The 25187-nt window shown below is 40.3% G+C and overlaps 1 protein-coding gene across 1 annotated transcript in view; it reads left to right on the forward strand.

Annotated features, from left to right (window-relative positions):
• Positions 1–25187, forward strand: part of TENM3 (teneurin transmembrane protein 3) — a 701853-nt gene that overhangs the window by 364534 nt on the left and 312132 nt on the right. The gene's annotated exons all lie outside the window — the stretch shown is intronic.

A 25187-nucleotide genomic window follows, 5' to 3' on the forward strand; every position in this document is an offset into this window, starting at 1 on the left:
GTGATTGGCTATGAGCCTGGTGAAAGTGAAAGTGAAGTCGCTCAGTCATGTCTGACTCTTTGCGACCCCATGGACTGTAGCCTACCATAGACTGTAGCCTACCATAGACTGTAGCTTACAGGCTTCTCCATCCATGGGATTTTCTAGGCAAGAGTACCGGAGTGGGTTGCCATTTTCTTCTCCAGGGGATCTTCCTAACCCAGGGATCAAACCCGAGTCTCCCGCATTGCGGGCAGACGCTTTACCCTCTGAGCCACCAAGGAAGCCTGGTGAGGCAATTGAAATTAAAGGAACAGCATCCAATATTCTAGCTTGGAAAATCCCACAAATGGAGGAGCCTGGTGGGCTACAGTCCATGGGGTCCCCAAGAGTCGGACGTGACTGAGCAACTGGCGCTTTCATACTTGGTCAGTTAGGCCTTGTGAGGTGGCAGTGGTTATGGGAATCAGAGAGAAATAAAAGGAGGGGGTACGGAGAGTGAGAAAGGAAGGATGGAGTGGGGGGCGGGACCTAAGAAGGACATCTAGGCAGAGGGAGTGATGTGACAAAGTGGCAGGAAAGGGGGAGAGGTGTATTTGAGAAAAATCCTATGTCAAGTGCGAGATAAGACTAAGATGGTTCTCCTGGATAATAGTTGGTGATGGGGGTTATTCTGTAGTCAATAGGGAACCAGTGAAGCTTTGAGCCTGGGAGGAGCATTTGCAAATAAGTCATTGGAAGGTCTGACCTGAATGTGGATTGGAGTAGGGATGCAAGGACCGTGGCACAGGCTATTGATGCATCTATGGTAGATGTGATGAGATTCCGAAGTTGGAAATTTAAATAAAATGAAATTTTTAAAAAAATAAAATAAAAAAATAAAATGAAATTTAAAGAAAAAGCATGGATGCAGGAGGTACTTCTGAAAACAGAGGTCTTCCCACTATTTCTGACCCAGGGACAGGAATGACTATTCTAATGGTAACAACTTGGAGTAAAAAAAAAAAAGAGAAATCAGAAGAGGGATCTGGTTTATGGAAATGTGTATGTTGTACGTTATTTAGAACTTAATGATCATACTTCTTAGAATTAAAACTAGAAGAATAGTGTATCAGTATATTTTATTTTTAAACTGGCCTTTTCTCCCTGTTTTCTTAGAGCTTATAAGACTCTATTCCAGAGATTAGACCAGATGATGTTTTTCTTTTCCTGTGCACTATAAGAAAAAATAAGAAGGACTTAGAAATCCATTTGGAAAGAAAGTCAAATGAGAGAACTCAGTAATCCTTACCAAGAATGACAGTCCTTCGTCCTAGCTGGGCTGGACCACTGTGGGGCAGGGGAAGAAGGGGGTGGCGAGAGCAGCCACAGGAGCTGAATCAAAGGTCTGAGCACATCAGTTCAGCAGGAATCAGTACAACAATGGATAGAGAAAAGATGGGGGGCATTTCCATGGGAAGCGCTAGGACACAAGCTGTTCTTTCCTTGGGATCTCTGAAGTCTATAAAAATATAATTCTGGATGTATACCAAGGAGCATCTGATGCAAAGTCAAACACATCAGGGCTAAATGCCATTTTCACTGAAGTAGCTGTCTGTGCTGGGGGGCAAGAGGAGGTCTTTTTTGTGGTTTTTGCCGGTGGCCCTCATCAGTTCCATGGTTTTATGGAAGTTCTGGTGTTGTTCAGGAGAGTCCTTGCAAGACTGAAAGCTATTTCTCTTCAGCTGTATTGCTTCAGACAGTCGACAAATACAGTGTTTATGACATGACTTCTTCCATCCTCTGTCTTTACACTGCAGGTGAATTTTTTTTTTTTCGTTTAGTGACTTGACTTATGGGTTGGTTATTATGACTGTTTCTCTTTTTTTCCAGAAGTCTTCTTTCAAAGAACAGAAAGGTTTTAATTCCCCCTGAAAAGAAAGACAGGGGACCCCAGCCTGTGGACCCGTGTTAGATGCTTTTGAAGATGGGGGCAATTGGAAGCTGCTAACAATATGGAGATCAGACATTCTGTCTCCAGCCTGGGAACAGGACCGACATCAAGTGAACAGGCAACTGCTTGCCTGCCTGTCTTCCTCCCGCCAGATAAAGGCCCAGAAGGGGCAGCTGCCAGCCGAGAGGAATGTGAGAAAATAGGAAATTGATTTGAAATAGGATAGGGAAAAAGGCAGAAGAGAATATTTAAGAATTTTCAAATCTTCCCTTTCTAGGCATGAGTAGATACTGTCTCTGCAGAGAAAGGTCATCTTCACATACTCTCTCAGGAGAGCCGAAAGGCACCAAAGTCACTGTTGAACAGGTATTAGAAAGCCCTGAAGTTGGTTTATTTCTTCATAATTGGAGGAAAATTGGATATGGATATATATTTAACTCTTTGACAAATCTCAATCCTTTTGAAATAGAAAAAAAAAAGGAAATAGAAAATTATAAACGTTCTAATTCTAGGCTCAGGAAAAGTAGATTGTTTTTTTCCTGCTAGTTACAATGATAATTAATTAAATTTCACATTCATCAGAGGGGGCGGGGCAGTGGTGTTTGACTGTGAAGGTTGAGGGCATTCTAATTTTCTATTGACAGCGCTTCTTTCACTTTGATAGATGCCTTTAGGCAGATTATAACGCCTCTCTCTACTTTTTGCTTAACGAAATATGAGGAGGCGGTCATGTTAGCGATATTTAGAATTGCTAGTAAATAGAGGAGATGTTTGTCTTTGGGGTCATACTCACTGGCTTCACTGTAGGAAGGCAAGAGGGCTGCACAAGGAGCTGTAAGTTTCTTTTGGGCCCTAACGTTTGGTGATGCTCTGTGATCTCTTCAATGCAGGAAACCAGTGATGTGCTTTCAGGCAGTGGCCCCCAACCTTTTTGGCACCAGGGACCATTTTCGTGAAGGATAATTTTTTCACTGACTGGGGTGGAGCATGGTTTCGGGATGATTCAGACACGTTACTTTTATTGTATTCTCTTATTGTTGATGTTCAGTTGTTCAGTGGTATCTGTCTCTGTGACCCCATGGACTGCGGCACACCAGGCCTCCCTGTCCTTCACCATCTCCCAGAGTTTGCTCAAACTCGTGTCCATTGTAGGCGATGCCATCCAACCATCTCATCCTCACTTGCCCCCTTCTCCTCCTGCCCTCAATCTTTCCCAGCATCAGGGTCGTTAATTGTGTACTTTATTGCAGGTATTATTTTTATTATAGCAGCTCCACCTCAGATCATCAAGCATTAGATCCTGGAGGTAGGGGACCCCTGCTCTAACCTATACTTTCCCAGAGACTCCTCTTTGTAGCCCACCTTCCTTGAAGTTGTCGATAGGATACAGAGGCAATGAAAGACAAGAGACCTTGCAACAGATGTAAATCTTAGCTGAGAAGAATAAATAGATGTGATTGCCACCAACGATATAATAACAAACCATATGATAACAAACACATAATAATAGGGCTCGTGCGTACCTCACTACTTCTCTTGGCTTCATTAATCATCAGTGCTATTCTTATGAAAGAGAACCTCTCACCTCTAACAGACAGTAAATTGAGGCTGGTATCTCAACACATGGAAGGTTAAAATATGGAGTAGAATAAAGCTGAGAACAGCTGTTTTCTAAATCACATCTGCCTTAAAATGTCAACATATGGAAATGACTGACCCCTTTTACTCTTTCTTTACTCTTTACTCATTCTTCAAAGTAAACAAAATTTGATCTTTATACTGTGAGTAGATGGACAGACAAACAAACAATCAGGCCAATGGAAAATCAAGATGGATAAAAGAAAAACGTGAAGAAAACGAGAAATGAATAGAAATATCTATGAACTGAAAACTGTTATCCTAGAACATTAAAGGAGTAGGAAGAAATTCTTGCATGGCCATTTAAAGGATTCAGAAGACCCGAGAGATATTCCCCTTTTTAGAGGGAAAAATTGAAGCCCAGATAAACTAAGATTTAGCAAGATTACACAGCCCATCAGAAGAGCTATGTCCAGAACCTGAATTTCCCAATTCTCAGAGAAATTGTAGACAAGTGGAGAAATCCCTGAAGGGCGGACTGTGATGTGTTTTCACTGGTTTCAGTCTGCAAACTATCAAAGCTGCTTTGTTCTTTATAGGTTCTTTTCTTTTGCACTGAGCCCATTTTATCATCCATTTCAGCGGTGTCTCTTCACATCACCTAAGGCGTGGGCAAAAAGATGCCTGCTTATCTGAATCACAGCCACAGATTTTCCTATTGCTGATTATGACACTACATTTTTTTTTATGAAAGTTGCTAGAAAAAATCAGCAAGCAATGGAATAAGCTTTTTATGGAGTGAATATGTTGCTATAATTTAGGACCTTGCTCACTAATCATAAATTGTTTTTAGTCACTACTAATCTAGCTGCCTTTTTTTCCAGTTAGAAAAGTCCTCATTATAACTATCCTTCTGAAACCCTACCAGAAATTTCTTGAAGAGAAATTTACCCACCATCGATTCTAGAACACAGACAAGAAGGGTACAGTTATTCAACCTAGACTTGCACCTAAATATTAGAGCCTTTCTACTAATTCTAGACACCTATATCATCTGGTTGAAAGCTATATTGGACTCTGTAGTTAAAATGACACTGTGATATATTGATCTAATGAGTAATATTATGAAATTAATTCAAAAATACTCTAACTTGTTCTGCCTTAATCTTTAAAATTCATGTGAAGGAAATTATTGTACAAACCCTTTTTGGAAGATCTTGCAAAGGCCTTTGGCCAAAAATAACATAGAGTTCTACATATTTTCACAGTGGTTTCTATTTTGGAGTCAAATTGTCATCAAGGAAGCTAGACTCTGAAACACCTATGCAGTCTTGGGTCAAACTCTTCACCTGGACACTTGCCTTAATGGGTCAGGATCTTCAGACTGCGGTGGGATGGCCTTGGGGGGTTAGAGTCACCTTGGTTTGCATCAAATAAATAGATGCCCTTATTTTGCCTTTCAATTCCTCTCTGTCTTCTGAAAGACCTAATTCCCTTTGTGCCAATTCTAAAAGAGACAGCCCCTGAAGCTTGCTGTCACCCAGAAACTGCAAGCCCACAGGACTAGATAGACTGTAACTGGAGATTTCCTTACCTGTCAGCCTGTCTCTACCTGTTTTTCTCTTTATTCTCCGTCACCTCCCCATTTCTAGAGAATTCATTTCTTCTCAGGCAGTCCTTAAGGTGTACCTTTGTATGATCCCCTGTAAACTCCTACATTGCCCCAGCAGGCCCCTCAGCACACTTGTTTGTTTGTTTTTATGAACCAAGGCAGATACCAGATAGAAATTTGCCCACAGTGTGTTTTCCCCTACAGAGTATTTTAAACAATGGAAGTATAGTTTTCTACATTAATTTTAAACTAGTCTTGCCCTGTGAAGCTTATAAATGGCATTTCAAGCCAAAGTATTTAAGGTGTTTCAGGCACATAATAGGCATTCAATAAATGAAGTTGAATTCACATCTATCAAAGTGAAAGAACCACTGTCAATAGTAAATTAGAATCCCTGCCACCTTTACAGCCAAAGACAGAACTGTCCCGCCCCTCTGGTGAGGGTGAAATTTAATTATCCTTGTGACTAGCAGGGGGGAAAAAATCTACTTTCCTGAGCAAAAAATTTAGAAAAAACATTTTAATTAAAACTTTAAAAAATTAATATTATTGATTATCCAGATTTGTTTGTCAATAAAGACCTGATCAACTATTTGCAAAAATGATCTTAATACCTATGGGTTCTTTGGAAATTTTTTGATATAAATTTTGAAGAGTGACTCTAGAAGTTTAGCCAGTAGGGCTTCCCAGGTGGCACAGTGGGAAAAAACCCACCTGCCAATATAGGAGATGCAAAAGATGTGGGTTTGATCCCTGGATTGTGAAGATCCCCTGGAGGAGGAAATGGCAACCCACTCCAGTATTCTTGCCTGGGAAACCCCATGAACAGAGGAACCTGGCGGGCTACAGTCCATGGGATCGCAAAGGGTCTGAGTAACTGAGCACTAGGCGTTTGTGTGATTCTGTCTTCTCTCCACTGCAAGAGGAATTTGACCTGCAGGTAGCTAGTGCCTTTACAGACAACTACCCACCTGACCACATCACTTCATCACTAGCCATCAATGAATGACTAAATTCTAGCATCTGAACAAAGAAAACAAATTGTTTTTGTATATTTAATTTGAAAGATCTATGGCCTAGCTTTTTGACATCTAAGTTAGTTGTTAGTTTTTGAGAACTAACACAAAAATATGCTTTGGAGTTGAGTGAGTAGAATGATGGCTGGAAACAAATAGTCCAGATTGAAGGATTTAAAACAATTCAATCATTTTTATTTATCACATATCTATGTACTTTCAAAGCAACCCCCCCCCCCAATGCATTCATATTGTCAAAAGCTACAAATAAGTTGAACCCCAATAAATTGCCAGCATGGACAAACACTGCCATCCCCGGGTGAGCCTGGGAATTCGTCTTGCTGTTTTTGGACCTTGTGTCCAACCTGCCAAGGATGAGTGACACTCCCTCTTTCTTGGCCACTCCTGTACATCTCCATGTGGAGGTTGACTCATATACAACTAGGGTTCCACACACTGCTACACACCCACTTGTAACATTGCCTTTGGACATTTGGTGGCTTGATTGGGCCCTCAGCTCTTGCTATGTACCCAGTTCCTGGCATCCCTACCCCCATCCGACCTCTTTTTTTGGGGGGGGATAGGGGTGATAGAAAATAACAGTTTTATTGCTTTGTCATGCAAAGGGGGCCACAGTGGGGCTAATGACCTCGAAACTGTGTCCCAACCCAGTGGGATTTGGTGAGGAGTTTAGAACAAGGATCAGGGTGTGTGCGGGGCCTACAGTTTTTAATCTGGCCTCAAGTGGTCTCTTGATGAGTTTCTTGAGATTATCAAATTGTGATCTTCTCTGGAATGAAGAATGCTAACTTCTTCCACTTGTTGTGGGTTTCAGTATTGTTCATGAGTCTCCAGTGTCCTTAGTCTCTCTCCACTGGACATGGCAGCATCTCTGAGTCACAGATCACCATGTGCTGCTCTGCATGATTGAATCGCTTCTGGTTTCAGGACCTAATAAAACTCAGGTTCTTGATGTCTCATTGCAGAAAGAACTCAGTATGAGACAAAGTGATAGGTAAGATGTGGATTTATTCAGAGAGAAACACACTCCACAGAGTGTGGGCCATCGTCATCCGACCTCTTGCTGGCTGTCTGGATTTCTCTCAAAGCTCTGTGCCCCTGGGCCTGTCCTGCTCTCACCCCTAGAGAGGAATGACCTCTCTTCCTTATCCACATCCCTCCCACTTGGGTATCTGCTGGCACACAGCTCAAGCCCGCTAAGCCTTCTGGATACAGTGTATTGCTTGATTGCCCCCCTGCAAGGCGTCCAGACCTCATTCTACACATCGACATCCTATTCCCCTCCTTCCTGCCTGCCTGGGCTGTGGAGGACCCAGCATGCTCCTGCCCAAGGTCATCCCCCACCCAAGGTCATCCGCCTTAAGACAGAAATCAGACCCAGTGCTTTGGACACACAACACATGTGACTGATGGGAGATGAAGTGTCATAAGTCTTCATCATGGATCAGATTTCAGAAGCCATTTGTGATTTTGGTGAAATAACATAATGCTTCTAAAAATAAAGAAGAAAACTTACCTTTTAGAAATGAATTTGGATGTGGGTCATTTCAAACAGTTGTGAAATAAATAGCTATATTGTGGGTGGATTTTTCTGTAGTTTGGATCAAAGCATCACCTACATATTATACTAGCCTTTTAGATTTACTGTAGACATCTGTGAAAAATTATGAATTGGCCTTTAGTATGTCTTTTTTTCAAACCTTTATTTCTGTTCCAGTGTAAATGATAAGTGAACTTTACTGGAAAAAGGACCTGGAAATATGATTTAAAATAAAGTGTATGTCAGCTTAAAAAAGAGCCCACATAGCTGTCGGGATTTTTGTGCTCCCGACAAAATAACACTTTACAAAACAGAAGATAAAGTCTAAAATTTTATTTACAGCATGTAACTAAACTAATTGTACACTTATTATGTACCAATTGATGTCAGTGTACTGTAATTTCAGTGACACAGTTTCTTTGATATACTGGTTATTTTAAAAAGAACAATTATATATAAGTGTGTGTGTGCATGCTCAGTCACTAAGTTGTGTCTGAGACGTTGAGAACCCATGGACTGTAACCTGCCAGGCTCCTCTGTCCATGGGATTTTCCAGGCAAAAATACTGGAGTGGGTTGCCATTTACTCCTCCAGGGGATCTTCCCAACCCAGGAATTGAACCCACGCCTCCAAAGTCTCTTGCATTGCAGACGGATTCTTTACCAACTGTGCCACCTGGGAAGTCTATATTAATAGAAATATCAGTAAAAGTGGAAGTAACCTGACCAGTTTTTCAGAACAACTGTTGAAAATATTTATTTAGAAAGTAACTTTAGTTGGAAAACAAAAACAAAAAATGAAGTATCACATTTCATACATGTATTACTAATAGAATACAATGCTGAGTTTAGTTTCATAATAAATTGTATAGTTTTTAACAAAGCCTGTTTAGAGAAACTAAATTCTAGATTGACAGATACATATTGACCTGTTGTTATTTAATTGCTCAGTCATGTCCAACTCTTTGTGACTCCATGGACTGTAGCCCACCAGTCTCCTCTGTTCATGGACTTTTCCAGGTAAGAATACTGAAGGGGGTTGCCAGTTCCTTCTCCAGGGTATCTTACCACCCCAGGGACTGAACCTGTGTCTCCTGCATTGACAGGCACATTCTTTACCTCTGAGCCACAGGGAAACCTGTATTACTTGTTCCCTTAACTCTAAAAGCTGCTTCAAAACATAGGAGGAATCAGATGTGGCGCCTCTTCTTTTTTTCCGCTCCCAAATCCACAAATGATCAGTTTTTAAAATTGACTATCATATTTTCAAATCCTTGGTGTGGATTATCCTGACGAATCTTATTTCGAAAGTGAACTACATTGTTATTGCCAGTTTTTACTAATGAGTCGATACTAAGTGTTTGTGAAATGAGTTGAGGACCTGGGGCTGGGTTTCGTCTCTGACACTCGGTGTGGGCTCTTTGAGCTCTGGTTTCCTCATCTATAAAATGGATAATAATATTACTTTCTTGCTGGGGCTTTAGAAAATTAATAAAAATGGTATATGTCAAATGTTCAGTATAGTGACAGTCATACAAAGTGCTCAATGTTAGTTTTTATCATATTCACATATATAACACAGCTAAAAGTGTTTGATTATGATTTTTTATGAGCATCTCTGAAAATATGGATTTGGTGCTTAACCATTAACAAGAAGATAATCATCCCAATTTTGGTTAAACTCTACTTTTTCTTCAAGGCTTTGGGCCTATGTAGCAAGAGGTCAGAAGAGCTCTTAATATTAAAGCTAAGTTGGTGCCCATTTGAAGTAACAGCTCACGCATGGACTTTTTTTTTCTAAAACACAATTTGCTTTGATTTGATTTGGTTCATGCATTTTTAAAAATCTTTTTCATGGTGTGCAGTCATTAGGCTTTTATGCCTAAAGAACTAAATTCAGTTATAAGTAAAATTCATTTAACAGCACAAGTATGATTCCATGTGGTTATTTATTCACAACATAAAATAGCCACATAATTCAACATATTTGATAGTGTCTGCTCATGGAACTGCAGGGAATTCTGCAGATCTCAGACAAGAAATGCTTAAGTTATAAAAGGCAGTATCCATAAGGCTAATTATTCCTGACAGCAGCAATATGGCAAACAATAGGAAATGAAAATACACATTCAATGTGTGCCTTATTATGTGTCTGGGTATGGGATTCTTCAGTGGACCCCAATATTGAAAAGATGGCAGTGATTTAATGCAGGGATGGGTGTGGCCAGAAAACCTTGTATCTTTTCTTAGGAAGATATATATGGAAACCATCCTTCACTTTTTAGCAATAGAAACTGTTTAAAATCCCATCTCTCCCTTTCTTTCCCCATGGGCGGCTGCTGCTGCTGCTGCTCAGCTGTGTTCAACGTCAGCCCTTGATCATTCTCAAGGGATAATGTCTTGGTCCAATTTGAAAATAATTAGTTTTGTATTCAGAAAAGGTAGAATTAGATATACATGTAGAAGATTCCAATGTAGTCCCATAAAAAAATTTACCTAACCTGTATCTGATATTTATAGATGGGCATGGCTTAATTAGCATGTTAAATTGGAATTTTAATAAATGCTATCCATCAGTGACCAATTTACATAGTATTTATCTGGGGAAATGAGCGTGCCAAATATCAGTCTTCTTGAGATTCATCTTGACCCAAGCGATGATTTAAGATTTAAAAACCTTTCATTCCTCAGAGTGCTCATCTTCCTGTCTCCTAATGTTCTAGTCCAAATCCAGATCTGATAATTGGTGTCATCAAAAACACAGGGTATATATCGGAAGCATTCACAAGCCCACCGGTCTGGGGAAATTCTCAAGCCGCAATGTTGTACCTGTATAATTCTTCTTAGATTCCAACTGAAGGTGTTTTCTTCATATTACAGGACCTATAACCGTTCTAAAGTGTTTATTTGCAATTACTTCAGGCAGTCCCCACCCTCCCATCACCACCAAGAGTCACATACATTACACTCATTCGTGTAAAGATCCTTTTCAAAATATTATGACTTAGGAAGATATTTGCTTAAGAACTTAGAAGTCTTTCAGTGCCCCACAAAATACCTATTGTTCTATTTTTTGACCCAATTTTACTAAGGAGAATTTCAAAACCTTGAGATAACTTCGAAATTTTGACTGTGCCAAAGGAATGTTTAAATACTTTCTCTGATATCTTAATGATGGCCTCATTAAAGACTGGATATATTGATCACTCAGGGAAGAGTAAGCAGGATACTTGCGATAATCATGTATTAGAATGTGTGTGTGAGTCGCGATTGGAGAAGAGTCATTGTTACTGAAAGAAAAGAACGCTGAGGTGCAGAGACGTTGCTTCCACACCGAGAGACATCAGACATTTCCATGAATGACAATGGATGTTAGATGGTAATGAAACCTGGACAGGAGAGGTATCCATAAGAGGCAGGTGAGCCGTGGTCACAGGGCTGCAGCTTTACCTTTAAAAAGCGACCAGAGTTAAGGTCAGGAAAACCTAAAGAGGGAAAAGAAATTACAGTTGTCGGATCATGGAGATGAGGAAAGAATATAATCTTTCTTGGGTCTTATTCACAAATGAAGGAAAAACACAGATCCTTTCCTAAGTAGTCCTTTTCTCGGTGTACTATTTTTAGATGAGAGTTAAGATGTGGAATGATGGCTAATGAGGTAACGTTATGTTGATTGATCCCGGTATTGTAAATGCTGCTTATCTTTGTTTCTTTATTCATAATAATACTTGAGGGGTTTGGAGGGACTGGAAGAAAACACGGGTGAATCTATGGACATTTAGTCATCCCCTTCTTAGTTAAATGGAGGAAGAGGCTGAAGGGGATGGAATGTTCTAGAAGAAAGAGAAATTAAAGGGAGGAGGGACGCTGTCCCAGAGGCAATGCAAAAATCAGGATAAAAGTGGATCTAGAGGGAGAAAAGGGCAATTAAAAAAATTAAAATGTAAGATCTTGCTGTATCAAGTGTCTTGCATTTAAAAGTAAAGGAAGCCACATTAGGTATTCCAGATACGGGTTGTCCAGCCCTGGTGCATCATTCAGAGTTAGCTCAGACCACTTGAGCACATGCTTCCAACCCCGGGGACCTCCTCCCCTCCCCGGGGTGCGGGTCTGGCCCCCCAGTTGGCGTGGATGGGGTCCGAGACCCGGGGGAGCACCATAGGGTCGCGAAGCAGCCCCGCCGTCCCCCCGCCCGGGGGCCCCCAAGGCCGACCTGAGTGGCCGAGCGCCAGCAGCCCAGGCCGAGGGGCGATCCGGGCCGAGTCGGTCCCCGCTGCAGTTCCCAAGCGACACACACACACACACACACACACACGCCGCGCCTGCCGCCACCGCCGCTGGACTCCAGGCCCCGCCGGCGACCCCTCCCGCCACCTGGACCCCCGCCGCCCACCTTCCCCGAGCGGCGCGTCCCGCCAGCTCCAGGACTTAGTTTGGCCGCGACGAGGGGGGCGCGCGGCCACCGCTCGCATCCGGATGAAGTCCACGCCGCCGCCGTGTGAGGTTTACCGGGTGGCGGCTCAGGGGGGTCGAGATTCATTCCTGAGCTGGGGAAAGAGGTTCTTTTGTGAGCACAGCAAAGTCGCGCTTCTGGAGAAAAAGCGATTTGGAAAAAAATCTACTGCAACCTGCAAAAGCCCAGGAGGGAATATTGATGTTTGAGAGTCTGCGTGTGCGGGTCCGCGCGTGTGTGTGTGTGTGTGTGTGTTGTGTGTGCAATACCTCCAGTCGGGGTCTTAAGAGCATGCCTGGAACCAGTTTGGGATGCAGTTTTCACTCGGCGTGGGGCATGGCCGTGGAGATGGCCCGGGCCGCGCGTGCATGCATGCGTGCATGCGTGTGTGTGTGTGTGTGTGTGTGTAGAAGGGGAGGGTCAGGGAGCGGCGACCGGGAGCGCGGGCGGCGGGGCGCTGGGCCAGCGGGGGGCGGCGGCGGCGGCCCGGCCCGGCGCGAAGGGGTTAAGCGCCGCCGCCGCCCCCTCGGCGGCCGGGTGTAAACAGAGGAGCCTCAGCCTATCATGTCTGGCTGCCGCTCGCAGCCGGAGCCCCGAGCCCGGCGCTGTAACATGATACGCTCCAGACCGAGGCAACTTGGCAGCGCTGGGCTCGGCTCCGCACGGCCACAGCGAGGGCGCGCCGCGGCAAGGTGGGTGAGCGGCGGCCCGGCGGCCTGGGCGGCTCCTCGCGCGGCTTTCCGCGCGGCTGGATCGCGCGGCTCGATCGCTCGTTCGCGCCCGGGGACCGCGGCGGCGGCGCCCGTAGCGGCGGCCGCGATCTCCTCCCCGGTGGGGTCGGGAGGGGAGGAGGCTCTCCGCGCGGGTGGGAATCGGGGCCGAGGCCACATTAGCATCCGAAATGAGGTGGCATTTTAACCCCTGAGGGGCCACCTTTTGGGAGGGTGGCGAGAGGAGATGGAGGCTGAACTTTCTCCTGGACTCCTGGGCACTCGGAGCGGTTGCAGGTAGAGCCGCGGGGAGCATGGAGTCTTTTGTTCCCGGGGATTTTTAATTAGGTGGCCGTTTTATGAGTAGTATCCCGCGCTCACCCGGGAGGGGAAGCTGGCGTTTTTCCTGCCTTCGGTGACTTTTGCGGTGTGCGGTGTTGAATTCGTGGGGGCGCGCATCTTGAGCTCGAGTGGTTTTGGATAATTTATGTCTGTTGGGTTTTAAAATCTGCATTGAGCCGAAATCAGTCAGCCCTTTGGTTTCCTGAACTAAAATCCATCATGCCAGTGGTTTCATGGGAGGGGTGGAAAGGCTAGTAATGAAAAGAGCAGTTTTTCTTCTGCGAAATACTTAGCGTGTGAATTTTGCCACGAGAGGGTTTCTGCAGGGCAGCCTTTAAAACAAATCCAACTTTACCGTTGTGCTTCAGTGCAGGTTACTCCCATGGAAGAACTAGTTGGGAATGATTTCTGGGGGGAGGGGGAAAGCTTGCACACCGTCTGTTGAAGTAAAATTCATTGCCCCATTTATGTATGTGTTTTACTCTGTGGCAGCTTTCAGAATGATAAGTCGGATTTCCAACCTTGCCCTGTGCTGGTATCTTTTCCCCCTCTGGAATATCTCCTAAATGATATGTACAGAAAATGTGTGCCTGTGTCACAAACTCATTCTATCTTCTGAAAGCATAGTATAATCAAATTCAGTGCCTTAAGATGGTGTAGTTGAAGATTTGATCCCCTTCCACTGAAGTGGAAATACTTTCAGTAATTGAAAGCAGATTCACGTCTGGAGTTGTACAAGCCAAGGTTTTCATTTTTAAAATAAACCTTTTGTTCTCTGGTTTTCAGTGTTTCAGAAAGCCATCCAGAGACCTCTGTGTGCTAATTGTTAAAGTAGCCCTTAAGAAAAGGATTGAAATTATCCAGAGAAGGCAATTGAGAAATACAGCTAACTTACTAAGCCTCCCTCCTGGTAGGAGACTATTTTAGTGCAGCCTATATTGTGCCACACATTTTGTTCTTTCTGAGGGTTCCCAGACATTAAGAGGCAACTGTACTGTTCAAAACCCCAGAACCCCAAGTAAGAGTCTGTCAGTTTTAAGAGGTTAAAAAACTTGAGAAATGTTGGTGTTATCCCATTGTATGCTGTGGTTTACACAGTTTGATGGTAAATTTGAAATCAAGTGTGAAGTATGTTTCATTTAAAAGGAAGCTGATTAACCGGTAGAATGAAACTTACAAAATATGATCGCAGATTATTAACCAGGTTCCTTTCTCAGCTTTGGAGGCTAAGTGTTAAAGGCTTTTAAAAATTGACCACTGAAGACTGAAATTAGGATACATTGTAGACAAAGAGAGCCTCACTTGCTGTCTTACTAGCTGTAAAAATTGAAGAGGATGGTGGTGTATAAGATTGATACCTTCCTTCTTTAGGATAAGAAATTTGAAATGAATTGTGGAATTTTGAGGAAAAAGTTAGAAGAGTTGTACTTTTAACAATGATAATTGAGATCTAAAAAAAAGTAGAAAGTCATATTCCAAGTGTTTTTAATTACTACATTCTTAAACTATTTTGGTGATTATTAATAAGATGTGAATGGGTGTATTTACAGAGGGTAACCTGGCAGTTTGATTTCTTAAAAATACTTGGTAAATCTGGATTTTACCTGATTTCCTTGTCTTCTCGATTGTTAATCCTTTGAGCACGTTAAAATAAATAGGATGTGAATAACTTGGTCATGATTTAAATAATGTTCTTTGTGAACATGTCTCATGTTAGAGTCCTCTTTTATAAAATCAGTATTTAAAAGACTCAGCAAATCTTTATCAAATAAAATCTTAGCTACATTTCCGTTGTGTCGCATCACATTCCAGTGGCCTAGTGCGTGGCATAATAGAATTTAATTTTCCTCAAAGATCGAGAAAGAGGAACTCAATTTCCTATGCACCTTTGCAGATGTCTGAACACTGATTTTCAGTGTAGGATCCTTGTCTAAACATCTCAACTCACCCTTTCTGTGACTTCTCTTTACTGTTAGTTTTTATGTCCTTATGTATTTTTACTTGCTAAGGGATGTGCACTGGATCTTCTGTCATCTGAAATAACATATTCAATTTATTACAGGATTCCTTTCTTTCATAATGTAGGGAAGTGGCAAAGGAGGCTTGTCTAAATGCAGTGATCTTGATAATTAATGCCATAAAATAGATTAAAATGCTGTATTCCAGGTATTCATTTCCTTAAAAGGGCCACCAGAACAGCGTTGCTAAGCACCCGTCACTATTGCAAGTAACAGAAAATGACCCAAATTAAAGAACCTGTTCTAAGCTGTATTCTTGCATTTTCTGAAGTGTATTTCAAAAGGTTTAACCAGACTCATTCAATTAGTGGAGGAAAAAAGATCTATTTTCAGTTCTGATCAGCAATTAAGAGATTGGGCTTTGGAGCATCAGCCCCTTTATAATTTATTTTATCTTCTAAACTTTAAACAATTGTGGATAAGAGTTTTTAACAAGCCACCTTTCTGACAATCTAAACCTAAATGCTAAATGTAGAGCAGAATATTTCTTTTAAATTTTTGTCTAACAGTAGTTTTTATTAACTTTTCCCTCTTTTTATAAAAGTTTAGATTTTACGCTAATGTGGTATGCTACTGCTTTGCCCTGGATTTCTTACTCTTTGTGCAAATATGTAAATGCAGACACACATGAGTATATACCTGTGTAGTTTAAAGTATAAGTGGAATTATTTGATCTTATCCTATATATGCGTGCTTTTGCACCAAACACTTGAGAAATAAAATATTTAGATATTGTGCATTTGGTACCATGAAGGAGACAGAGTGATATGTCGAAGTGAGGACGTAAGTAAGTAAATCAGGGGCGGTAGGATTTTTTTTCTAAGCATGATGTTAGTTGTACTCTTCTGGGTTAGCCCACAGCTTCTACACACTTAGAGCTAAGCCACAACTATTGGAGTGTTTAATGAGTTAGATCTTCCAGTGACCTGGTTCTTAGCTGATCCAATAGCAATCATAAATATAAGTTGAGGAACTTCCCCAAAAGGATTTGATGGATAAGGGCTGTTAGAGGAATGGGAGAGATGAGCAAGGGGTTTCCAAAGGTTTAGATTAGGGTTATCAGCAAGGTTTTTGCTCTTACATTGATTTGGACAAATCCAAAGCATATAAACATAAACATTGTTATCGATCTTAAGTGATTATATATAAAGTGATTCCATATCCTCAAATATAGAATATTTTTCAGCCAAAATGACACTTGATTCTGTTTTCTGAAAGAGGTGTTTTCTAGTAAATACTCACGATAATTTAGTTTTATCAACTTGCTTGGCATTACAGATTTCTGTAGTAATATATAAAATAGATGAGATTTGTATGACTTTTGTTGTAGTTTTCTCTAAAATGAAAATTTATTATAATATTTATGTCTAAGGCTTTTCAACATGAAGTCTCAGTTTAGATATTTGGTAGGTGGTCTTTGTTTTTTGACATGTCAAAATTGGTTTTCCGCCTAGAGATCAACATTTTGATGTGTTGAAATGATTAGATTATGTATATTTTTAGTAAACCTTGCAATTGTATATATTTTAAGACTTAGAAGAAACCACTTGTTTGAAAATTAGTGTTTTTATGTTGATTTTAGTTAGAATACCTAGCTGCTTAGTTACCAATCCTGTATATGTAAGTTTTGAATTATCTACTCTTACTTTTTTACTACAAAAGGATGGAAACAGCGACATCTTTGGTATCACAGAAACAATTTATGCATGGATATTACTGATGGGAAATTCATTTCCCAAGGGAAGAATAATAATTGAAAAGTGTATACAAATATTCGAGGGCTCATCACATTTAAATAATAGTTGAGTTTGGGAAACCACATGCTATGCTATTTTAAAAAGTTTCCCTGTTAAATGTTATTATTCCCCTCTCTGAAAATTAAATAAGTTTCACATAAAAGTCTCGTTTTGTACATTTAGAAGCCAGGATGTATTATAGAGTATTCCAAAATGACTAACAAAAACTGATGTAGAGCAGTGTTTGCATTTTTTATTTCAGACATCTTGACCTGAAATTTTAAAAAATTAAAATAATGTGTGGGCGTTTCCATGACACTTTGTCATGTTAGTTCCAGCACAGCCCCTTTTTTCCATATTAAACTTTCCAGCTGGGAGAGAGGGAACCTGCTGTCTTGAGACCGCTAAGATAGAGCCTGGAACTCTTTTTAAGCTTCTTATTTGAAATCAAAACCACCGTACATAAGAAACGTAACACTGTTAACCTTTTCTAATTATTTAACCACTATTTCATTTTACCTCCCGCTTAAAAATTGTACCTTAGTGGAGCCGACACCTGGCACTGTTCTTAAAAGTTATTTGTCTTTCAGTTCTTGTAGTAGAGGGGGTAGTACCATCTCCTTAATTATCTTTGTCCAGGGAAACGCTGAAAGGCCAGGGTAGTTAAACAGGGCCATTTGGATTTGTGAGGTCGAAGTCAGATGGAAGGAAAGCAGTTAAATGCATTATCATCTTATTGAGTCCACCATCAGTAGAGTGACCTTGATGGAGGGAGAAAGAGCCATTGGCTTTTTATGACGGCCACCCCTGCTTGTTTTATCACGGACACAGCGTCACATCCCACTTTTCCTGTTTCCTTCTTGTGTTTTCAAATATTGTTTCCTCTCACCATAGGCAGTCTGAGGGGAGAGGAATATTAAAAATTCACTTCTTTTTTATTGATAGTAAATTTTCCTTCATACGTTCATCTCATCCGTTGATAGGTATGGAGATATTCCTTCATTAAAAATTAAGGTGATCGGGCTGACTGACCGTTCTGTATTTGCTTTTAAGGATCTTTTAATGGTGATGATTAGTCTCTTTGCAAAGAAGCTGCCATTCTGCTACTTTAAAACTGTTTCTCAGCTATTAAAAGGAGAGACTTGCCAACCTCAGTTTCAGCAGTGGGAATCATGTTCGCTTTAACAAGTGCCTCAGTATGTTGACTTGACCCGTCTGCAGGTTCAGTAGTTCTCTTGCTGCTGTTCTGGACTCGTCACTTCCCTTAAAAAAGGCAAAACCAAACCGGAAGATTTATAGTTTAGATTAGTTCGCTTTATGGCCAAGATTTTCCTTGTGATGTCTTTTATGTCAACTCCATTAAAATGGAATTCTAGCATCAGTATTTGAACAGGTTTTGTTCACTAATAGGAAGAGTTTTATTAAATGCAGTACAAGATCTAACATTTCTGGAAATGCCAGTTAAAGCAATTAAGTGCAGCATACAAGATTGTTTTCCTAGGCAAAGCCCTCAAACATACTGATTGGAGTTCATGCTTTACTTTTTGCTGTTTAGTAAGTTAATCAGAACTAAGTATAAATCTTATCATAAAGAAGAAAAAGGTGGGCCCATTAGCAAAATTCCTACTAGAATACTATTTCAAACTTGGGTTAGAGTTATCACCCTACCATCATGCTATGAATTAGATAACACTAAAAATCACCAAAAATAGTACTATCAGGCAAGTCACATTTTCTTGATCGCAAAGGATTATGTCTTTGAGGATTTTTTTAATTTTGCAAATGAACATGCTGAATTGAAATATGTTTAAAATGAACCCCCACCCCCACCCCAAACTTCTTTTTACTCTGATCTCACAGTCAGGACCTGAATTCAGGCTCTTTTCCTTTCATGTGTAGACTTTTCATCAGCCTTCTAACCTGGTTTCCCTGCCTTCTCTCTTTTAATCCACCCTCCACACTATGATCAGAGTTGTCAGTTTGAATCATGCTTCCAAGCCTGGCACATCCCTGCCTAAAAATCTTTGTTATGCCCTTCGGATTGGATCCAAATTTCCTTAGTGTGTTTAATCAGGCCTTTCTCGTCATCCCTCCCCTGTGCCTTTTCCACTTGCCTTTCCATCCATGCTTCAGCATCTTCACTTGGTCAGTGCCGCTTACACCTCTTCCTGCCTTCTCGTGGATCTTTCACAGTCCTACTTGCTGGACACGTCTTCTCTGAAGCCTTTGCTCTTTGCCCCAGGTAAAGCTGGCTGCTGCTTGTAGACTTCCGCGGGACCTGGGGCAGGCTTCTGTTACTACGGACACAGGGTGCTGTGATGGTTTGTTTACAGTTCTCTCTCCTCCACTAGGGGGACATGCTCTTTCAGGTCGCAACTGTGTCTCTCTCATGGATACCCACCTGCAGCTGGAAGCTGAGAAAATAGTAGTCGTTCAGTAAATGTCGCTGAATGCTTATTGAACGAGTATTTTAAATACAACCTCACTTCTTGGTAATGGAAGGTCATCATTATGTACATCAGTTGTCTTGTTCTCTGTGATGATAATGGTTTTGTCTGAAGTTGTTGAGGGTTAAGTATCCATAGTCTAAAGCCCCACATGACAGTGTTTACTCTTACTTTTAGCTATCATTTTTGAGTCCTTGATCTATGCAGAATGCTTTATACGTATCGTTTCACTTTATTCTCACAAAATCCCTCTTAGAAGGGATTTCTGCCTTGTACTGACGGGCAGACTCTTACATAGAAAAGTTAAATAAATTCAGCGTTAACACAGATTAAAAATGGTGAGACAGAAGTCTGAACGTAGGACTGTGTGAGCTCTGTGATTGCAGACCTAGTCCAGATATTACACTGCTGAGAATTTTTAATGACCTGTGTGGCTCGAGTGTAATTGTTTAGGTAGGTTTTTCATTTTCTTCCCTTATCATGCTGTCAGCCTTTGCTTCTGGTGGTTCAGCTAGTAAAGAACCCACCTGCAGTGCAGGAGACCCGGGTTCGATCCCTGGCTTAGGAAGATCGTGTGCAGAAGAGAACGGCTACCCACTCCAGTATTCTGGCCTGGAGAATTCCATGGACTGTATAGTCCATGGGGTCGCAAAGAATCGGATATGACTGAGCGACTTTCACTTTCATTCTGTTTGTCAAGAAGCAGCCAAAGTTATTCTGTTTTTATAATTTTTACATAAATTAGCAATGGCAAGGTTCTGAGCCAAGACTATTCTCAGAGCTAATTTTATTAGCTTTATGAGTTTTGGCCTTTCAGAAGCCTTTTTGGTCTAATACCTCCATTTCTGTGCATTTCTGGTCAGATGAGAATTTGGGGTAGCTAAATTCCAATTAGGTATTAGGTGTTTGAGTGAAGCAGAATATTAATTTCCATAGTTAAGGACTTTTAAAAGAAGCCAGTAGTTCAATGAATCATAACACTAAATTAGAGTAAGGAAAAAATTTTGCTGACATTTCGTGCATGAATACATGTGGAACTTAAGCACACTGATAAAATATTTGTGTTTCTGATTTTTTAAACTGGTAAACATATCTAATGGCATTCTGTTTTAGATGGGTAAAACAAGGAAGATATATTCTTTGGAATATATATTTGGAGCAATAGCTAGTACACACTTCATTGGTTTTGTTACCAAAAAGTTAACAGGTAAGGCATGCCAGAAGGACCAAAAAGAGACTCCATATTTCTACTCTTTCACCCCACCTTAATCAACCTTAAGAACAACAGCAAAAAAACCCTCGTAAAATTAAACAATTTTACTAGCCTCCTGTGAAATTGAACAGAATTAGAAATTTTTGGAACTGAAGAGAATCTTCAAGATTAACTCTACCTAATCTGGACTACATATTTTATAAGTGGAGAAGCAAGTCTAATATTTGATTTCTTGGGTACTTTGTCCTTGTCTCTGTGCTAAACCTTTTCTGTGGATGTTCTTTTTATCTCACCTTCAGAATGAGAATGCTCTTACAAGCTCCATTTCAAAGAGGGGAGACTTGAGGCCTAGAGGAGTTAAGTACATTGCTAGCCCCTGATGGTGGGAAAGATTAAAGGCGAAAGGAGAAGAGGGTGGCAGAGGATGAAAAGGTTAGATAGCATCACCGACTCAGTGGACATGAACTTGAGCAAACTTCAGGAGACTGGGGGACAGGGAAGCCTGGTGTGCTGCAGTCCATGGGGTCACAAAGAGTCGGACAGAACATAGCAACTGAACAATGACGACAGTTAGACGTGGTGCATGTGCCTACGAGGAGCTCCCGCTCTCCCTTGAGGGTGATCACCCCATCCCTCCACTAGAAGGAGCTGGAACCCGGAATCCCTCCAGTCCGCACTGGCATTAACAGAAATTGCTACAACCCCTCAGAACACCTGAAATATAGCAGATGGCTTATGAAATAGTAATATTCTTGCAGGCTCAGTCCCTCAGGTGTATCTGACTCTTGAGACCACCCCATGGACTATAGCCCACCAGGCTTCTCTGTCCATGGGATTTTCCAAGAATACTGGAGTGGGATGCCAGTTCCTTCTCCAGGGGCTCTTCCTGACCCAGGATTTGAACCCACATCTCCTGCATTGGCAGGAAAGCCCCAATAAATATTCTTACTCCCTATTTTATAGATGAGAAAATTGAGGCTTAAAGAGATTAAGTGATTTGCACAAGGTTATTTAGCTACTGAAGAATAAAGGCAGGTTGCTTCTAATCTCAAATTTTATATCCTCCTTTATTACTGAATTCTGCTTTCACTTTAAATGTCAAATTAGATTTTGTTACGACTTTGATCCTAACTTTGCTTTATATGTAGCTTCCTTTACTGTTATAGAATAGAATTTTGCCACTGTACAATGGTTCCTAAATATGGTCACCATTGAATGTTACTATTTCCATATCTGTTCAAGGCAAATCATGTAATTTATCAGCAAATACTTATTGAGAGAGTATGTGTTTAGCGTTGTACTGTTTTTAATCTTCCTTAGTTTTTTTTTTTTTTTTTTAGTGAACCATGATCATAGATGATCATCTGTGATATAGGTAATGTTCACACCTTGGTTAATAGCCAGCGATGATTAGCATCATTGATTAGAAAATTAGTAATTATGCCTTTATTGACAATTCTACTCCCCATTTAATGGTTTGTTTATTTAATTGATGACTAATGCCTTTACTATTAAAGGCTATTAACACATCAAAATGGTAATTATTGAACCTGGCAAAATGATAAATTATGTTTGTGTTGATTTATTTGTGCCCAAGGCTACTCTGGTGTTTTCTTTTCTTTTCTTTTCTTTCTTTCTTTTTTTTTAAGTTTTGATCTGCTAAGAACTTCTGCTTAGGAAGTCAGATAAATTAGCATTGAAACCTTTATCTGGTGTTGTGACCTTGGAAAAGTTGTGAAAAGAGGGAAATAAACCAGATCAGGGGCTTCAGGTGGTGTGGATTGTTGCAGAGGTCCTGTAGAATTTCTTCAGTTGATTCAACATTCTTTAAAAAAAAGAAAATCAGACAAATGGTTATAAAACACATTATGTACAGTAAAATATACAATAAATATTTGCATTGTGTGCTCATGAGTTGGCCTATTTTCATATATTTGTCCTGCTTCTATGCGAATATTTGCATTTCTGTGAGGGTGTCATTGATGAGGGAAGTTGGGGCTTTATGCTGGCTTTTTTGTTAATTTGACTTGCCTAAGGAATAGGAAGAGAAAACCTCCCCTGCAGAGCTAATCTGGGAAAGGAGAATCCTTTCTCACCAGCTTCCAGGGAAACTGTGGATGTGCTGTGGACCATGTATGCTTGCTACACCTGTCTCTGGTGGTAATAGAGGTTGTGAAAATGAAGGTGGTTGTACTCATTATGAATAGATAATTACTGTTCTCAAATTTCATCATAGTACCATGACCAAAACTTTCTTGAAGCTATTCTTGAAATTGAGTTTATTTGCAAGGCACAGACAAAATTAGTTCTTGTTATTACAGGTATGTCTCATTTTGACCAAATACCAACTTAGCTAGTTTGATTGTATACCTTTCTTCACGGGCTTGACAAACCAAAGTTTGTCTATTTCATAATATTAGATTTCAGAAAGAGAGTATTTACTACAGATAAATATATTCCATGAGGCCTTTTCAAAGGAGGAATATCCATGTTATATTGAGAAGTGATTGCACTCGCTGAAAAAGGTGTAAAGCCTGAGGTGGCCTGTAGAAGGCAATGATTTTCATGTGGATAAATTCTAGTATTTTTTAAGATTTGAGCAGCATTACATTCAAGATAAAGAACTGAACCTTTAATGGGCAGAACAATTAAATATAGAAATTGAGAAGCTAAAACTTTATAGTTGTTTCTAATGCATAATTGTTCATTTTAAACAGTTCTTAGACTTTTTTAAACTACTAAAGCCTATAAATATGTGATAATAAGTTTGATTTCTTTAAAGTATATTTAAGTTTCATGCATATTACTTCTCATACAGAAAGCTGAACTCAGTCTTTACTTTTATGCTTCCAGTTGGAAATAGGGACTCAAGGTACCAGATCTTTCATAAACTGAAGGAAAATTATTTACTGTCATGCTCGAATATCAGTAAAAGCACCTGGTTTATTTAAATGCTGATTTGTGATATTTATTTATTTCAGTATGCCTCAGTTTCTCAAGACTAGGCATTAGAATTGTAAATGTACAATATCTTTCCACCTCAGTAAAGGCAGAACATGGATAGAGTTAATATTAAAGATTTTTACAGTATATCTATGGAGAAAGTAAGTTGGTAGTATCTTTTCATATAAGAAGCATCTACCTGTATGTATTTTATAAATTGCATCTCCAGCCCCTATTTCTGAGAATATCTCAATTAACAATAACAAGATATCTACCTCTAAGTGCCTAGGGTCCAGTTTAGACTCTAATGAGAGGCCTCAATGGAAGCAGACCACTTGAAGATTTTATTAATCTCTGCAGTGTGGAAATGGAAACACTCTGAAACAGAGATAACTGGTTCTAAGGTCTGATAAAACCATCATGACCCTAGTACAGAGGACCTTAAAACAGTAAAGTTAAATTTGAGACAGATATTAAATTATTTCTCTGTTCTTAAATTCACCAAGAGTAAAATTCTGTATATATTAAGTAGTTCCATTTAGGAGAATTCTTTTACACGTATTTTTTGACAGTTTGGTCACTCATAACCCAATTAAAGGCAGTATCTGAGAGTCTGATGCACATTGTCAAAATATATGTCAGCCATGAAAATCAGCCTGCTTTTACTTTAGGCTAAACTATTTGAGGTGGCAAGCTTAAATACACAGTAAAACACTGAAGTTCTGTTCCTGAGAAGGATGTATATCAAATACGCATCAGTGGTTGCTTAGGGTCTGGAGGAAGGGAGACAGGAGAAGGATGGGAGGAGCGGTGGAGGGGTTCATCGCTACCTCTGTTACATTTTATTTCTTTAAAATAAAGATGAGATCTAAAATTAACAGCCTATTGTGATACCCTTCTATACATGCTATTTATCATACAACCCCAAACCCCCTTCAGTACAAGGGGGTTGTATATTTTTTTTATACAACTGTATATTGTATAATATTTTTGTATATTTTTCTGTATATTTTTATTAAATTGTTAATTAATGTTAACCTGGTTTCTTTTTAATTGACTTAAAAAAAAAAAAAAAAAAAAACAGTGATCATTCAGTTTGTGGTACCCTGTCCTTATTGCTATAGCAAATTATTTTCTCTCTCAATAAAATTAGAAATCAATATGTGGTATTTAACTATAACACATTTGGGGAATTGACGTGGTTTCTTAAGGTAAATCAATACATCAGTTTTAAAAAGTCAATTTACTCAGCATTTATTGAAAACGTACTGTGTACCACCTGGCATGGTCTTTACCATCCTGTTGATAAATCATATAATTTTGAGTCCATCTAGTCTGATTTCTTTCCTTGTAGGTATATACTCAATCAGTAGTTGTAAAGCGCTGATTCCGTAAGCCAGATATTCTGGGGGGCTCTCATGCAAATATGATTGCACTCAACCGTGTTTGATAGTGTGATTCTCACTAGCCTCCCTGGCTGTAACTTTGCTCTTCAGTCCCCCAAAAGCAAATCATCTTTCTTGGGGATCTCCTTGATCTTATTTCTCTCCTACTCAGAAAAATCAGAGTGTTGTATCAAGAAAATATTTGAGCCTGATGGAAGGAATGACAGAGAAGACATTCCAGGCTGAAGGAGGCAGGTGGGCA

The sequence above is a fragment of the Dama dama genome, chromosome 32 (assembly GCF_033118175.1).
Source record: "Dama dama isolate Ldn47 chromosome 32, ASM3311817v1, whole genome shotgun sequence".
Taxonomy (NCBI): domain Eukaryota; kingdom Metazoa; phylum Chordata; class Mammalia; order Artiodactyla; family Cervidae; genus Dama; species Dama dama.